Consider the following 5,554-nt stretch of genomic DNA (forward strand, 5'->3'; position numbering starts at 1 on the left):
AAAATTTTCTAGCAGTGATATTTTCGCTAATGACATTTGGTTGATTGAAAACATTTATTGTTTTTTCCTTTTGAAAAAGTAAATTCAAAGGTTAATTAAATTAGGTAAAATTTTGTTTAAATTAGGTAAATGTTTTTTCCTTTTGAAAAAGTAAATTCAAAGGTTAATTTTAAATTCAAAGGTTTAATTAAAAGTGAATTAGCGAAAAGGCGACCCAGTTAGTGCATACTGACTTATTTCAGTATTATCATTATTTTATAAATTTTCTTTAATATTTTTGATAATTTTTTTTATATTACGTTCCTGAATGAAACAGTGAATAATTCTATGGATTTAGAAAAAGTAAAAAAAGAATTTAATCAGTCCAATAACAAGCGTTTAAGTAGCACTTTTCGGAAAACGATCCAGTTACCCCACCTATTTTACTATATTGCTAGTGGTTGAAAGATTATTACTTCTCAAAATTGGACTGACATAGATTGGTGGTATTACAGCATGGACTAATACGCCAGATTATTTTTTGTAGGGACTTGAAGTACTTCTTTTCTTACTCTCATTTTTTCTGATCCTAGTTTTTGATCCCTTCATTCTTAAAGGGTAAAATAGTGACGAAAAATTGAGGGTCCAGTAGAAATATTCTGTAACAGTATGACAATGTCATATGACAAATTCAAAATTATTTTATGTGGTAAATGCGAAAGAACTAATGGAACTAATTGAAAATTCGATTCATATCAATTACAAAGAGTTTCATAGCGCTTTTTCCAATAGTCGTTCAATTCTCACTAGGTTTTAATGTTGTCCTGTCCCTGAATATACTACGACAATTTGTCAAATGATATTGTCATAATACTACAGAATTCCCCTACAGACTGTAGTTTGGGATTTTAAAGGCATTTCCAGACTTAGGTTTTTCGCTAGGGGAAAGTACTCGTCCTTCGAACTACTTCGAACGTTCATGTCTCCGAATAATGTGAATTTCTTTCACTTTTCCTAAGAGACTTACACATAGTTATCACGTAATAATCAATAGATGATAAACTAAGAAATATTTAAAAGCAATTTTTAAGTTTTTTAGGAAAAATAAAAGAAAAATCACATTACTCGATTGCATGAACGTTCGAAAGACGAGTACTTTCCCCTATTCGATTTGCTTTTTTCATCTCTTCTTTCAAATTTAATATTGTCACCTTTTTGCTAACATTTTTTTTTGCTTTATTTTTATTGCCTACCACGAAATTGTAAGAAGCTTGTATCCTATTTGTGGTGGTTTTTCAATCAACTTAAACTTAAACTAGACTAAGATCAAGATCATAAATTAGTTAGGCCGGATGAGTAATCAATTCAGTAATTAAGTTACAGATAGATTAGTCATAAGATTTTGTAGATAAAAATAAAATTAGCATTATGATTTCTCGAAATCCTTAGGACATATATAAACTAATATATTTAAAAAGACTTTCCTTCTCTGTCCGACTCAAAGGACCAAAATGTTTCTTTAACAATGCATAAGAAAGGAACACCATTTGAGAAATGACTGCGGAAAATGGTATTGGAAAAAAGGCAAAATTTTGCTCTTTTCGTTTTGCCTCATTGAGTGGATTTATTATAAAGTCGGTGCCATTTCTCGTAGCCCCATGGCTGGGATGCGTTTGATATAAACCGCTGAAATAGCGCGCTTGTTATGCGATGCGTGACAGACAAACGGACAGACTTGACTTGACTGATGTATGGCAATGAATCATTCGAAGGGCATCATAAATTTGCACACACAAATAGTCCCAATGTTTCTCATCCATACTCTGCAATTTTCTTTCGACAAAATCCCCGTGTGCAGGAATTGAGAATTCACTCATGTGTCTCTCTCTTTTTTCCTTATTTTAAGCAAAAGAAGAAAGGAAATTGCTTTGGGTACCACACACTCTTCCTTGATTGAGGAGTAACCACATATTCAATTTTGTAAAGGTACGGAGGCCTGGATGAGATGCTTCTGGGGCCATCAAATCAACAGGAGAGTCATCACTCAGTGGATTGGCAGACGAGGTAGTGAAGTATCGTTGGATGTCGAGAATTGTCGGCTGGTGATAAAGCACTCCTGATCCGATTTAATTCTATTTAATCAATCAATGTGCGGCAGAGCTGAAAAACGCCAATGCAGACAACTCACTGGCTGCTCTCTGGGCAAAATTATTGCCATTCCATCATGCCATCATCCAGTCTGTGTGCCCATTAGTTGCCTATGGAACTTTGGGGCCGGCATACAGGAGACTCAGTGCCAGCAATAATGTGGGTTTGAGTGTTAATTTGCATTCTGTCGTTCCTCCTTGTCTTCTGCTGACAATATCCATCATTTATCACACTGAATAGGTCGGAAAACTAGGGGCTGATCAGTTCTAATTGTATAACAAAACTTATTGGCTCATTAGTTATCCAGGAAGCATTTTTCTTCATATAATCTTGTAAGTAAGATGCTAATCAGACATTTTCTTAAAACTTGATTGTCATCTCGTCGTCATCATCATTTTTGATCGGCTATACCTATTGGGGTTGCGGGCCCATGACATCCAAATTAGTAGCCCTGGAAGATGTTCGGGTTCGATTACAAGGCGTTTCAAGGCAAGATTCTGAATTTGATTCAGCCACCTTGTCCTAGGTCTACCTCGAGGTCGACACCTCCTCACAATGGCTTCCATGTAGCCATTACTGGAGTGCCGTTATCACCGTGGTAGGCTTGTCATACACCGAGAAAAATGGAATTTATTTAAATTGAATATTTTGCATTTAATGTTAAAAATTCTGGGTAAATATTCGAATCAATTGACTTTTCTTTCAATACAAACGAAATAATTTTGATTTTGAAAGTAATCACAATAATTTCAAATATTTTTGCATTCATACGGAGAATAAATAATTTTTCTTTTAGCGCGAATGTTTAAATATTTGAAATAAATACCTCAGCTTTTGAATCAAAGATAATATATGGTAAAAATAACAATTATACATTGAAAATGAAAAACTACACATTTATATTAAATGTGCAACGTTGTGTTGTCAAAAATAAAATTTTACTTTTGATTTAAAAGTACTGTTTTATGAAATCAAATGCAACAAGCATTTATTTAATGGGTAAAATTTAATATTGAAATTTTTGTATACATCTTAATATTATCTGTATTTATTTCAAATGAAAAAGACTTTTTAAACAATTGTTTCAAAATTTTATTTCAAATGATTATTTTTCTATCTAAACAATAAATGACCAGGTATTAAATTGAATTGTGAGAAACTTTTCTGTATAAAATATGCATTTCATTTAAATGTAAAAATGAAATAACTTTGAGTAAATATTTGATACGAATAGTTTTTGTCGTTAAATATAAATAACAGTGGTTTTTACATTTACTGCAGTCGTCATAATTTGAAAAATATTCATTTAAATTAGGGTGAAAATTAAATTCCTTTCATCATAAATATCAATACGTTTTAAGTGAATAACTACTTATTCTAATCGAATACAATATGTAAAAATAATTACATTTTATTATTTAAACTTAAACTTTAGCCAAATGAAACAACATGTCATTTGCAACTAATTTCCCGGGCTAGAGTCAAATTATTTTTCTTTAAATGGTTATAGCTCCGCTTCTAACTGTCATAATTTGATCAATGAGGGCGTTTTGGTAAACTTTCGTGAAATGCCGATCTCCTTTTAACATCATAAGTTCGTAAAACTACAGTTAGGGGTGCTATAATTAAAAAGAAAACTTTCCAATTTTCTAAGTTAATTAGCTCTGGCTCTATAGCACGGATCGGGCTGAAATTTTGGTAGAGGGAGTGGATTGAGCTAAAAATTCTTCATGAATCTCTCTTAAACATGCCTAAGAAACTTACTTATGTTATAAAGAATAAGGTAAATACCAATTATTAAAGCATTCTTATTGATTAGATTTTTTAAATTTTCAATTTAAAAAAAATGAATGAATTTCGCTCTTAAGTCATCCAAAAATTTAATATTTGGCTGGCGTACACGCACGAACGCAAATGCACGAGGGTTAGTGTATTGTGTTCTTCAAATGACGTGTTTGCATAAAATAAATAATATTAGTTTCTATATGCATTGATTATAAGAATTAATAATTTGAATCAAATTTATATTTATTTAGAATGAAAAACCAATCAAATCTAATACTATTTTTTGAATCAATAGCATAAGTATTTGAAAAAAAGGAAATTACATTCAGATCTATGACTGATTCTATCAGTACGGAAAACATTAAAACGAGTCAGTCTTGAAGAAACCGCTGAGTTGAAAAGTTGTCACACAAATTATTTCCAATCTATTTGAAAATGAAAAAAAAACTAAAAAAATGTTAGAGTGAATAAGTAAACTTATAAAGTGGCAAAAATCGTCAAGTGATCGACAAAGAAATTTGATAAAGTGTTGGAAATCGTTAGATTGGGTAAGTAAAAAAATGTTTGCCAGAAAAGTATTAATCATATTCGGTAAATTAAATTAAATTTATTTCTTCTTTTAAGCTTAAATGGAATGTCAAACCTTTTATTATTTTATTTAAATTTAAAATTCGTCGTAAGAATTTTTTATTATTTAATACTTTACTAACGATTTATAATTTTCAATATTTTTCAAGTTCAATCGATCATCCTGATTGCAAGTCATTGTTGATTGGAAACGTCCGTGAGCAGAAGCTGGAAAATTATCACCATATCTGTTTTATCGAACTACTTTTCTTCAAAAATTCCATCTAGGAGAGACCTAAATAGTATCAAGGTAAGAAAATTGATTTTTTTTTGTAATGCAATAAGAATTACATAATCTGTGAAAGTTAGCATTGATCTTTACAAGGAAATATTGGACCTCGCATAATTTTTTTATTATAAAAATGTTAATTATATCAACTTATTTATGTTGAATATGTATTTTCAATTATCGCTTTGGAAAATATCATACTGGAAAAGTTTTTAATTTCATTTTTATTTTTATTCTTTCTTTTATCAATCGTGGTAACCGTTGAATCCGTTCACTGGGCAAAGGACAATCATTGTCTTTTCCATGGAATTGGGAAAGTGATTCGCAGATAGCAGCAGAACTCAGAGCAAACAGTAAAGGCCGTAAATCTGCAAAACACAACTTAGAAAAGTGAGCGCTGTAATAAAAGTAGACGAGGAGCACTACCACTGATCAAGTAAGTTACATTGAATTATTAAAAATTATTAACCGCCATTGGTGAAAAATAAATACTGTAGCCCTACAATTATTACCTGGAATTATAATTATCACCAGAATAAAAAACGAAATTCTACTAAAGTTTTGAGAAAACAAGATTCTATAATCAAAATTAAATTTTTTATGATTAACATAAAAGGACATCATATTATACGTAGGGGAAAGTACTCTCCCTTCGAACGTCCATGCCTTCGAATAATGTGAATTTTCTTTTAGTTTTCCTAAGAGACTTACACATTTCTATTAAATATTAGTTGGCTTATCATCAATTGTTTATAATTCCGTGATAATTTAGTGTAAATCTCTTAC

The 5,554-nt window shown here is 30.8% G+C and overlaps 1 long non-coding RNA gene across 1 annotated transcript; it reads left to right on the forward strand.

Annotated features, from left to right (window-relative positions):
- Positions 1-4,154: 4,154 nt before the first annotated feature.
- On the forward strand, positions 4,155-5,081 carry LOC129808260 (uncharacterized). The gene is made up of 3 exons (XR_008752357.1): positions 4,155-4,460; positions 4,650-4,789; positions 5,053-5,081. It is a non-coding gene; the product is annotated as an uncharacterized LOC129808260 (long non-coding RNA).
- The last annotated feature ends 473 nt before the right edge of the window (positions 5,082-5,554 follow it).

The sequence above is a fragment of the Phlebotomus papatasi genome, chromosome 3, assembly GCF_024763615.1.
Source record: "Phlebotomus papatasi isolate M1 chromosome 3, Ppap_2.1, whole genome shotgun sequence".
NCBI lineage: Eukaryota > Metazoa > Arthropoda > Insecta > Diptera > Psychodidae > Phlebotomus > Phlebotomus papatasi.